The 13,049-nt window shown below is 40.1% G+C and overlaps 1 protein-coding gene across 1 annotated transcript in view; it reads left to right on the plus strand.

The window, feature by feature from the left end:
- The first annotated feature begins 5,831 nt into the window (after window positions 1-5,831).
- Window positions 5,832-13,049, plus strand: part of NLGN1 (neuroligin 1) — a 1,063,794-nt gene continuing 1,056,576 nt past the window's right edge. Inside the window, exon 1 of the mRNA XM_051983187.1 lies at window positions 5,832-5,929. The gene's annotated coding sequence lies outside the window, so the exon portion shown is untranslated. The remainder of the gene's footprint in view (window positions 5,930-13,049) is intronic.

Raw genomic sequence — 13,049 nt, forward strand, 5'->3', positions numbered from 1 at the left:
TTAGATATTATTTCTTTATATTGAATTCATACCTTTGTCCTCTATCTATCTATATCTCAATATAACTGCGCTAAAAATGAGAAAGTTCTTAGGAGTTACAAGTATCATCCTCTCATGTAGGAATGTGAATAGATTAACCCCATTAAGTTCTTATGATTTTCCTTTCCTGATTACCTTCTTATGCTTCTCCTAAAATTTGTAATTGAAAGTCAATTTTTTTTATTCAGCTTTAATCTTTTCATTATGAATACTTGAAAGTTGTCTATTCCACTGAATGCCCACCTTTCCCTCTGAAGGATTATACTCAGTTTTTCTGGGTGATTCTTGGTTATAATACTAGTTTCTTAGCCCTCCAGAATATCATATTCAAAGCTTTCTCTTTCTTTAGTGTAAAAATTGCTAAATCTGACTGTAGCTCTACTATATTTGAATAGTTTCTTTCTGGATGCTTGAAATATTTCCTCCTTGACCTGGGAGTTCCAGAATTTAGCTATAATATCCCTGGGAATTTTCATCTTGTGATCTCTTTCAAGAGGGGATTGGTGAATTATTTTCACTTTTAAATTATCTTCTGGTTCTAGAATAAGTTGATGGTTTCTTGAAAGATAATGTCTAGGCTCTTTTTTTTTTTAATCATGGCTTACGGTAGACCAATAATTTATCTCTCCTGCATCTCTTTTCTAGATTAGTTATTTATCCAAATAGGTATTTTACATTGTTTTCTATTTTTTTTCATTCTTTTGGTTTTATTTTATTGTGTCTTGATTTCTCATACAATCATTAGTTTCCCTTTGCTTAAATCTAATTTTTTAAAGATTTATTTTCCTTCATGAGTTTTTATACCTCCTTTTCCATTTGACTGATTTTAAAGTATTCTTTTCCACATTAGCATTTTGTACTTTCTTTTGGATCACTCTCATTTCTCTTCCTAATTTTTTTTTTTACCTTTTCCTTTTGAACTCTCCCATGGTGGAAACCAATTTTTATTTATCTTCAAAACTTTGGATATAGACACTTTGACTTTGTTATCTTCTTTTGAGTGTGTGTTTTGATTTTTCTCATCACCATAGTAACTTTCCATGGTCAGAATCTTTTTCTGTTGTTTGCTCATTTTCCCAGCCTGTTATCTGGCTTTTAGCTCTTTGTTAAAGTAGTGCTCTGTTTCCAGGGTGGAGAGTGCACTGTTCCAAGCTTTATGGATTTTGTGCAGTTGTTTTCAGAGATCCTTGTAGGCACCAGTAAATTTTCAGTTCTTCCATGGTCGTATGAGCTAAGGAGAAGTGTGTTTACTACTCTTTTGGTCTAAGAGTTATCACAAACATTTTTTCCTACCCTGGAACTGTGAAAAGGATCCCCGATCCATTCTGGCTGGAAATTCTAGTGTGTGAGTGCTCCTCCTTGCCCTGATCCAGTGAACCAGGACTTCCTTTTAGATATGACTATAGCAAAGCCACAGGGTCCTGCCTCAGTATTAATAAAGAGACTTCTCTTTCTGACTAGCTATTATATTGCTTTCTTGCTTGTTTGCTGAGACCTCTGCTGCTAGGGATTCAGTGGCTCCTAGGCCTGTTCCTGGTTTGCTGGTTTTCTAAAGCTCTTTCACCCTAGTGAGACAAACCTTTTTTGCTGACCTTACAAGTTATCTTTGATGTCTGTAGGCTGAAAGATCTGAAAATTTCCATTTTTGCCACTGAATTAGAGGCCTCAAAGCCTGCTCTCAGTTTACTAGGGCCAAGGCTATGCAGCTCTGGCTTGGGCCTGGACTGTTTTGCTCTCCCACCCTTGTGCAACAAGCTTTTCCTACGGAATTTCTAGGTTGTCTTCACCTGGAAAATTTTTTTCCATTTTGCTTTTTTTGTGGATTCTGATGATTTAAATATGCTTAAAGTTATTATTTAAAGATATTTGGAAGGGTTTGGGATAGAGTTCAGGCAAGTATCTGCCTATCCTTCATCATCTTGGCTCTGCTTCAAATGCAATGATTCTTAAAACTTTCAAAAGAAGAAATTCAATTGACCAACAATCCTGGTAAAAATTCCACCTTACTAATAACAGTAGAAATATAACCTAAAGTAGTTATAAGTTTTCATGTACTGTCCAAAATCAGGGGTTTCTCATTATACTATCTCTCTAAATCCAAATCTTCAGATCAGTTATTTCTGATTGTTGAGATCTCATGTGTCTTAATTTTGCTATTTTCTAACTTTGTTCTAACACACACACACACACACACACACACACACACACACACACACACATATATCACTGGATTCTCTCATTCCACTTCCTCTACTTTTTTGCCCTCACCATGTAAAGGATTGTTGTAAAGGATTTCCAGTTTCAGTTTCAAGATGTATGGTTATCATTAAGATCTTAAATTGCATCACTCATATCTTTCTAATTTTCTTTTTCTAGGCCTTCTAACTATCCACAGGGATCTTGTGTTCTTTCAATTTGTTTTTCTAAGTTGCCATCTTTTAGAATCATTATCTTTTTTTGGAGTTTCCTCTTGGCATTCTCTTTGCAAAACTTTGTTTTTTATTGTATTAAGAGGTTTTATTTGCTTCACAATTTTCTACAGTTTTCTGCTGCATTTTCTGTGAAAATTTCTTCACAGAAATTTCTTTTCTTTCTCTTAATTCATTTAAAAAATATTAATTGGTGTGTTTTTGGTTGTTTGGAGGTGATGAGGGGCAATCACACACAATCTTTCAATTAGCTATTTTTCCAGAAGTCTGGAGCTCATTTGAAATAATAATCCTTATACTATAAATACCAAATGAAAAAAAAATGAAAATCATGACATTTAGGTTTCTAATGTCATCTTCTCTACTTAAATTTAACTGATAGCACAAAGAAGGAAGCCTTTAGAGCCTGCATTTGACAAATCTTTTAACATTAACTTTGAAGTTCACTAACAGATTTTATGCAACTCTAAAACATTATTCATTTTACTCATTCAAAAAGTGGAAGAAGGTGTTAATTTTCTTTTAGATATTCACAGATATTTGCTCTCAAGAAAGACAAAATCAGCCCCCACAATGGATGCCTGATATTTTTTTGTAAACTATATAGAGGAATCTCACAAATTCACTTTAGGGAAAGAGGATCATAGACTGTGACTTAGTTTTAGAAGAATTCAATGAAATATTCTTTAACAATAAAGTTGAAATATGCTTGGTGTAGTGGGTAGTCTTCTGATCTTGTAGCTAGGAAGACTTAGATTCAAATTTAGTCTCTGACATTAAAGAGTATAATCCTTAAGTCATTTAACACTTCTGGGCCTTAGTTTCCCAATCAATAAAAAGGAGATAACTGTATGCATAATAATACCAGTAATAATAACTAAGTAGTTATCTCTACTAAGTTGTAGGACATAACAAGATTATCTAAGATGTTTTCAAACCTTTAATTTCCATACTAATTCTTTTTTTCTTCTTCCAAAAAGAAAAAAAAAGTCCACATCTTAAAGATTATACAAATATAATTATTGAAATATTTATTTATTAATTTTTTAAAACATGTCACCGGATAGATAGCCTGTAAGCCTTAGGAAATCAGACTTATTCTCTTAATATTCTTACATCTTTGTGATATTATGTAAGCTTTTTGAGGGCAAGAGCTTCCCCCACTTTCATTCCCTAGTGGCTGACATTTCGGGCTGCAATGAAGAGATGCCTAATCGTTATAGGATTGGATTAGACTGAATTGGCATGTTGGGGAAACTGGAAGATTCCCTTATGGTGTGAGCTGAAGGATTTTTTTTTTAATGACATTTGACAATCTCTCTTTTTTTTCTTTTAAAGAATTTTTTTTTTTTTACATCTAGATGAATTCTCACAACATCCAGCAGTTATTTCTCCCTCATGCTTTTACTAAATTACCAATTGTGTAGATTCCTTTGAGCTACCATAGAGTTGTTTGAAACTCTCATACTTGAAGCTGAAGAAGGGAGGGGCAGACAGGTGTAAAAGGGGGAGAAGGGAGGGGCAGACAGGTGTAAAAGGGACCGGGATAGCCAAATGCTTAGGCATCCTGCATGGCTAAGCTGTCATTACCCAGATCCTTTCAGCCTGCTGCTGGATGGAGAGGGACCACTGAGTATAATGCTACTTCCCCACTACTCCTACAGAATCTTGCCCACTGCCTATCAAGTAAGGGACTGACTTTGCCTCCAGATGGAAGAAAGAACAAAATGAGGGGGTATGGTGAAGGAAGGGTGAAATGAGGTGATTTTTTTTTTACAGGGTCTCAACAGGAAGTGGCTATTGGATCGTCTCTGTCTTGACAAACAGAGACAGAGACACAGACACACAGAGACACAAACACCCACATCCACACCCACACACGCAGAAGTAGAGGGGATCAGGAAACTTTCTGCGGAGGAGGCCTTCTGATAGATCTGGACCTAGGTCCGTGCCCTTCTACGCATTTGTTTCTCCTAGTCTTTAGGTACACGTCACACGTGACGCTCAGAGCCCTTAACCCCTCGGTGCTGGCTTGCTGCCTTCTGGCTGCTGCTGCTGCTTCTGGCCAGTCGAGGCAGCTCTTGGATGAGAGGGTGTGGAGATCAATCGTGACCTCCTAAGGAGGCTAGGCCTCTCCCACTCATATTCCAGAGCCCCTGTCCCCACAAGCGAGGACAACATCTACCGGAGTCTATCCGTTTAGTCCCTGGGTGTCCTCCCCACTCTTCCAAGATCCCCCTCACTCCAAAGAGAGCTGAGCTTAGACAGACATGGGAGGCGTGGGCGGTGACACCGATCTGGGACTGTTTTTTTTTTTTTTTTTTTTTTTGATAAATCCCTCTAGAGTGGCAGTGTGGAGACTCTTGCTTAGTCCAGATTCTGGCGCTCTGCATTGCTCCCGGTGTGTGTGTGTGTGTGTGTGTGTGTGTGTGTGTGTGCACGCGCAGGCGCGCGCGTGGAGTGTGCTCCTCTATATATGTGCGCGCGCGTGTGTATGTGTGTGTATGTGTGTGTACGTGTGTCTGTCTGTCTACAGGTAGCAGCGGCGGCAGCAGGGAAGCGAGCGGAGGAAGTCCGCTAACTGCAGCAGCAGCAGCGGCAGAGGCAGCAGCAGTACCAATACCAGTAGCAGCAGCAGTAGCAGCAGCAGCAGCAGCAGTAGCAGTAGCAGTAGCAGCCGCCGCCGCCGTCGCCACAGCCGCCGCCGCCGCCGCCAGCAGCACCATCCTCAGCATCCCGGGCTCCTGCCTCCTTGCTGCTGCCGTCTTTGAGCGGGCGACTGCTCACTTTGGCGACGCTGCCTCCCAGCTCCCCAGTCAGAGCTTCATCCCGGCCGCCACCGCGCTCTCTCTTAAACTCACCCAACGCCCCCTCTTGCGCGTGGAAAGCGGTGGCCAGACTCAAGTGGGGAGGGAGCGAGGGGGGGCGTTGCGAGTTTGTCTTGCTTTGATTTCGCTCCCCCCAGTCTGCTGGGGGAATCCTGTCTCTGGCAGCAGGTCTCTGCTCGGCTTCGCGGTGCTTGCCAAGTTTCCCTCCCCTCCCCTTCGGTCTCCAGTTGCCAGCGACATCCTGGGGTCCTTTCCCGCTCCGGATTTCTATACGGATCGCAGCTCTCTAGCCCCAGCTTTCTCCTTCCCTAGCTCTCTGTCTCTGTCCCTCTCTCTCTGTCTGTCCGTCTGCCTCGATTTTAATTGACCGACCGCCCAAACGTCCCCCGTGCCCCTCGGCATGCCCACGGGCAGCTTCCTCGCCTCGCCGTCTCGGGATCCAGAATGGCTCGGAGCTAATGGAGAACGAGGAGGACCGTGTTAATATCAGGCTTTGGCATCCGTTGTCGAGGGAAAGGGGCCCGAAGAATGGTCTAAGAGGCGGCCCTCCTTCAGCTCCCCTTTAAGCAGCACCAAGTACGAGGTGCCGGGAGGCTGCAGAGCAGGGACGCACGGGGCTGGTGGAGTGGCAAGGTAAGGCACCCCTTCCCTCCCTCTCCTAGGCACCGATGGTCTCGTTCAGCTGCCTAGAACTTCTCCCCCTCTTGCTCTTCGCCTTCCTTGCCTTCTTCCCGTCACCACCAACCTGCCTCACTCCTCTTCCTCCTCTCCCCTTCCCCCTGGATTCTTGAGGGGATTATGAGTTTGAGAACGGGGAAAGGGAGGGGGGGCAAAATACAGACGCTCAGAGTTAAAGATGTTTCCCTTCACTTTGCAGCCCAGGATGATTTCCCTCTCTATTGCGTTTCTTTATTTAGGAGCTCTGGAAAGATTTTGGGGAAAATATAATTTCCTTGCTTTCTGGATAACTTTATATTTTAAGCACTTTCCTGTTTCCCCCCTCCCCTGCCTCCATACTGCGTTTAACTTTAATGAACCGGCTAGTTTCCTTAAAACTGGAGTTAATTAAACAGGAATGCCTTTACATTTTAAAATAAGCATTACATTTCTCAGGGCATGACCAAATGGTAGAAAAACAGAATTTCTGTGACTACAGCAAATTAATTTCACTGGGAAGTTATTTAAGAAAGAGTGCTCAGTGATGGAGCTGAATCAAGGGCTTAAAAAAGTAAATAGGACCTTTCTTTTCTTTCTTTTTAAAGTCCACTATTTTGCTGCAAATAAAAATCGTTTTTTTGCAAAGCCTCTTCTGGTGACATGTTTTCTGTCCCTGAAGTCATTCCAGGAGGTTAGGGACTTCACCTTCTTATCCACTGACTCACACCTCTCCCAGTAATCTTCCCACCCCCACTGGCTTTGGTGTTGCTCTATCATCTTTTCCTTGGCAGTTTGCAAATTATATGTTCTTGGTGGCCCCTCACTGGTTTGTCTTGATCCATCCTTGCTCTCATTCTCTCTCTCTCTCTCTCTCTCTCTCTCTCTCTCTCTCTCTCTCTCTCTCTCTCTCTCTCTCTCGACTCAGTCTCTCTCTCTCTTTTTTAGACATGTATGTCTACCTTTGTCTTTCTGTCTTTATTTCTCAGTCTCTCGTGATTTCTCTGTTTCTGTCTCTTTTTCTTTGTCTCTCTGTCTGTTTATCTGTCTCTGCTTTTCTAGCTGTCTCTGTCTTTGAGTGGATTCGATTCTTTCCATAGCTCAGTTTCCTCTTCCTGCTTTCCTCTCTCACGAAATGGTTCTCCTTTTCCCTCTCCTTATCTATCTCTGCCTCTTCCCCCAATACACACCTTTAGTTGATTGACCCTTTCCTCTGTGTGAGGGAAGAGGAGAGCTTTGTCTGTGAGTGCGAAAGGGAAAAAAAAGAAGGCGGCTGAGGAGGAGGAGGCTCTAGTATCCTTCTCTGACAAGGAACCAAGAGCTGGTGTTTGTCTGATTGAGCAGAGAGGGCACTGTGTTTATGTGGGAGAAGAGGTGATTAAGTGGGTTAGAATAGAGGGGAGGGAGAGAGGGAGTGAGGAGGGAAAGAAAAGAGAGTCAGTGCCCATGAGCTTGCTGGAGTGCCCCCCCCCAACCTTCTATGTGCAGAAAGCCAGTTATCTATTGCAGATTTTGAGCTCTGTTTATAGGGAGACTAAGACTGCCCAGGAAAACCAGAGGAGAAGCAACAAAATTAAAAGAAATGCGGACTGTGAGAGCAGGAAAAATTAGCTGGAGAAATGTTTAGATTTAGCCCGATGGAGGAAACAATACTGCTTCCAGAATAAAATTCTCCTCTGCACCACAGCCTACTTCTTGCCTTGTAATAAGCTGCATGCAGCCTGGGCTGGGCATTCTGGACAATTCTTGTTTCTCTTCTGCTCTCTGCTCCATTTCCCTTCAATCTGACTGGCAAAAGAAAGTTAGTCTGCAACCTCGAACATTTGCTGTGGGAAGGATTCCCATTTCCATCCTGCCCAAAGAAAGATTACACTCCCTAGAAGCCTTGTTATGAGCAATGGAGGCATTATTAAGCAATGAATGAGGCTCCTTAGGCACTAGCAGGTAATCCAAACATTTAAAATATTCTGTCCTGGCTCCTGCCTGCCTCAGCAGAATGCCTTGTGGTCTTGTGGGGGATGATGAAAAGGCACCTGCAGTGAATTCAAAATCATTTAGGCTGTGATTTTGAATTGGAAATCATTCATTCAGGATGGGGTGACGTCTTCAGTGTTTTAAAGGTAGAGACATATTCCAGGATTTGGGAATGCTGTTCTTAAGGCCTTGATATTCTTCAAGCATAATCAACACTTATTTGGCCCTTGTGAGGGTCCCATTCTCTTTTTGTACTTCCTTGTCAATAATGATACCGGACCTTTGGGAAATAAGCATCCATTTAGCTGACTGTAGATTACACTGCATTTTATGGATTTCTAATACTCATTTTTTCTTCTTTGTATACTAAAAATGTAGCAGACTGAATCTCACAAAAATGAAATGAGTTGTCATACTGGGAAAGTAAATTACAGCCTCTTATACTATTTCTCCAAAAAAATTAATTGCACTCAATTATTAAAAGCTTCTTAGACATAAAAATGTCATCGATGAAAGGTGTAGATACATGTGTTTGAGTGTAAAACCTATAAAATGTCTCTGGATTTCAAGTAGGCATTGTAACCCAGTGAACATAGAGGCTATTCAAAAAGTGCTCAGGAGTAAGGGTCATCCGGGTATTTGAAATATTAAATGTTAAGTACATCAGTGTTAAGTTTACAATGCCCTTGGCAGAGACTGAGCCCAAGTGCACCTATCCAGCTGATTGGTTTTGTGATTCATGGGGAAAGTAGAAGGTAATCATCACTCTGCCTTTCTGATTACATGCTTTGATTAAAAGAAGTCAATGTTTTCTCTAAGCCGGCTAGTCTGTTGTTAGCCTGTCCAATCCTCTTAAACCTAAGCAGGAACTGCAGTCCATCTTTCATTGGCGGTGGTGCTATAGAAAAAGCTTACAACATTCATCCTCTCTGTGACCACTCCCCCTACCTCATACATCTCCCCCCCAAGACACACATATACTCAGTACTTTCTGATAGCTTTCTGTTTTTTTTTTTTTTCCAACTAACAAAGCTGAATTCCCTTTGGGAAATGACTATTCTCAACTCACATGCTGCTCTCCCCTAAGGAAATCCATCTGTATGAGTTGGGGAAAAAAAGCCATCAGAAAGTAACCGATACATGGGGGAGGGTTAAGCATAAGAGCATTAAGGGGTATCTTTTTATTTAGGTGTAGCACCTTCAAAGAAAAAAAATAAGACACAAAATTCATCTGTAACACCTGAGAATGGTTGCAGAAATAATTCAATTAATCAGTTTTGGGCAGGGAAGAGCTGTATTTCCAAGGTTCTCCTTATGTTGACTTTTATTAGTTTGAAAAGTTATCAGGAACAGGAGCTAGAAGATATTGTTAGCCATCAGTAGGCTCTTAATGTTTTGTTTAAAATGTACCTCACACCATGTGCCATTGTTGTTCCACTTAATATTATTGGCATATTATTTATTGTGGGGAAGTATCATTACAAATAGCGGCATGATTTATCATGTGTCTCTGTGCATTGCCATGTGTTCAACAAAATGCAATGATGAAGAGAAAATAAATTTGAGACAAAACAAAACCGTGTTGACTCAATGAGAAGTTTGTTCCCATCAAAGAATTATTCCTTGAGTGATGATGAATCATGACATGTGACCATTCCTTTATGAGTTTTTACATTGCTACCATCTTGACAATATTTTAGGACAGTTAGAATTAACCCACAAGATGCAGTTAGTACCCTTTCCATTCAATTCAACACAAATTTTATTAAGTGCCTCTTAAGTGCAATACCTATTTTGTGGGGATGCAGAGGGAAAAATGAAATAGTCGTTCCCCTCAGGGACTTGCTGTTCTGTTGTATTCAAGTTGGGCAGTTCTTAAAGTTCAGTACAATTTTGTTTGTATTTTGCTTGGTGCCCTAATAAATAAAAAGCCTAAGTACTTCCCCCATGGTCTCAGAATGAGGATGTGTCTGAAGAAAGATTTGAACCCAGGGATTATTGACTTAAAGACTGACCTCTCAGCTGAACCACACTGGTTTTTTTCTTGATCATGGATAAATACAATTCTTTTGTGGACATTTCACTGTGGAAGACATTGTGGCATAATAGATGCAGCCTTGTCTACGAGTTCAAGATCTGGGTTCACAATCAAGCCTCCATCTCCTACAAGGTGAGTAGTCATGGGACTCCATTTAACTTTGATGAGCCTCAATTGCTCAATCCACAAAATATGGATTGTAGTATTTATAGAAACTACTTCCTAGGTTTATTGTGGGACTGAAATAAGACAGTATTTGCAAATCACATAACTAACTTTAAATGAAAGTCATTATAATTCCTTTTCCTTATGTGCCTTGAAGGATTTTTGTTGTTTTAACCATCAGAGGGTACTACTCACTAGGGATTCACCCCAATAAATAGTAATGGCAGATGTTCTTTCATTAAGGGATTGTCCTTAATCTCATAGGCATTCTTTGCTATTCTTTGCTGCTGGACTAACCAGCAAACTCTTTGCACTAATAAAACTTGATATTTTCTTCTTAGCTCTGGTTCTTTTCTGCCTTGCAACACTTATTTCCTTAATAGAGAGTTTATTGTGGACTTATCCAACCAGATACTTCATTCATACACACATAACCCAAAGGATTCTGCCCCTCATTTGGTGCCAATTGTATTTTAATCTAGGTCATTCACCAAAAAAAAAAAACCCAAAAACCAAAAAAACCCATATATAATGTATACACTCTTCAATCACAGTTGAAAAGAATAAAACCAAAGATATCAAGACAACCCAAGAAGATATCTTCTACCACAACGTAAATCTTCCCTACAGCTGACATTCATCCTCTTTGGTTGCTAAATAAGGCAGAAGTTGAGAAGTCTATTTTTCATCCCAGCCCATTACCAGAGGAAGCTGGCAGATGACTACCCTTGGGACTTTTCCACTCATGAAAATCTTCCTAAAGGATTGATGTCCTCACCAAGGAAGGTGACTTCAAAACTCAAGGTCCTTTTAGTTGGTCTCTGACTTTTAAGATCAATAATTCTAAGCTTTGTCCTCTTTCTCTATCCCTAATGTCTAGAATTTCTATTTTCCATATATTCACTACTTCTCTTAGGATCTAACTCATGTTCAAAGAGGGTCTTGCATTGTTATTAAAATCTTCTCAGAAAATAGCAGGAAATCAATTAGTAGGGTGGCTCTTGTGATTTTATTTCACTTTTTAATATCATACTTAAAATTTGTTATCCTTTCTATGTGATGATCTGCTTTACTTTCCCTGGCAAATTTCTACCCTTATGGACATTTGGGTAAGTTAAGAAGTCAAAAAGCATTTATTATACATCTATTATGTGCCAGTGACAGTTCTGAGCACTGAAGTTACAAAGAAGAGCAAAAGCAGTCTCTGCCCTCAAGGATTTTACAATCTAAAGGGGGAGACACGATTCAAACAACCTTTTATAATCAAGTAATATGCAGAATAAATAGAGGACAATCTCAGATTGGAGGCATTAGCACTAAGAAAGAGCAGCAGGGTAGGCTTGCTACAGAAGCTGAGATTTTTAACTGAGACTTGATGGAAGCCAGGAAGTGGCTACAAGAAGGGAGAAATTTCTAGACAGTTCCCATAGGCTGCTTCCAGGCTGCTTCTCTTCTCAATCCTGGCCAAAACAACCCTCTGTTTAGGCACCCATCAAAGAAGAATTTGTCGAGGTGAGGTCAAATGCTATATCCCTACCATAATCACCATCATGATTATTATTGTTGATGATTTTGTGTTATTGGGGGAAAGGGGTGAGATCACAAAAGTGAAATTTTGCTATTATTAAAACCTAATTCCAATAGGTATTAGACATTTCTTCTTCCATAACAAGACCCTAACCCATCCTTGACCTGCTCCATTTTTTGGATGGGAGATAGCACTGTTTACAGGAAAGGGCACTGGATTTGGAGTCAGAGGACTGGGGTTCAGATCTTGCCCTAGCTACCTGTTATTTTTGTGATCTTATGCAGGTTAACAGACATTTATGTAGCTACTTGAAACACAAATCTCAAGAAACAAAAAAAATCCTGACATATAATATCCTATTCCATTAAAGTAGCTTATATTTAAGAAGTTATTGCATTTGATTGATAGATATGATGTGTCATACTATAGTAGAAAGAAGAGCATATTAGTCAAATGTTATATAGTTGAATAGTCTTCTATTGAAAATATCAAGAACCCATCCTTCTCTGTTCACATGGACTATTTGTGTTTGACTTGTGGTAGAGCATTGTGAGCTCTTATTGGTCTGATCAATCCCAATGGGACGCGTGACTTAACTCTAACAAAATGATATCCTTTTGGTCTTCTTTGATAATGAAGAACAACAAACATTGTTCTCTAACTTTGCTCTCCTTAGTGGTTATTTTGGCCAGTTAATAAAGATATATTAAGCATCTACTATGTACCAGGCACGATGTTAAGCACTAGGGCTACAAAGAAAGGCAAAAGACAATCTTTAGCCTCAAAGAGTTCACAGTCTAATGAGAAAGACAACAAATATGTGTGTGTGTGTGTGTGTGTATACACACACATATGTATATATATATATGTATTATGTATGTGTATATATACATACATATGTGTGTGTGTGTCTATACAAGTTATGTGCAGGTTAAATATGAAATAACCAACAGAGAGAAGGCACTGGTTTTAAGAAAAAATTGGGAGAGGCTTCCTAGAAGGTAGACTTAGCTGGCTTGGGAAAGAAACCATGCAAGTCAAGGGATGGAGATGAGGAAGGGCAACATTCCAGGGAAGAAGAACAACCAGTAAAAATGCCTAGAATCAGTACACTGACTATATTATTTGAGGACCAGAAATGAGGCCATTGTCACTGGATACCAAAGTAGAATGATATAAAGTGGAAAGGGAGAGAGGAAACAAGTTGTAAAAGGATTTGAATGACAAATGGAAGATTTTATAGTTGATCCTCCCAGTAAAGTATTGGGCAGCATAATATGGTTGAATTAACACTTAATTCAGAACAAAAAGTTTTAACTTTACTTTTTGGTTATAGCACATGCTAGCTGTTCAATCTCGGACAAGTCATTTCTTTCTCTGGACCTCAGTTTCTT

Source organism: Antechinus flavipes, chromosome 3, assembly GCF_016432865.1.
Source record: "Antechinus flavipes isolate AdamAnt ecotype Samford, QLD, Australia chromosome 3, AdamAnt_v2, whole genome shotgun sequence".
NCBI lineage: Eukaryota > Metazoa > Chordata > Mammalia > Dasyuromorphia > Dasyuridae > Antechinus > Antechinus flavipes.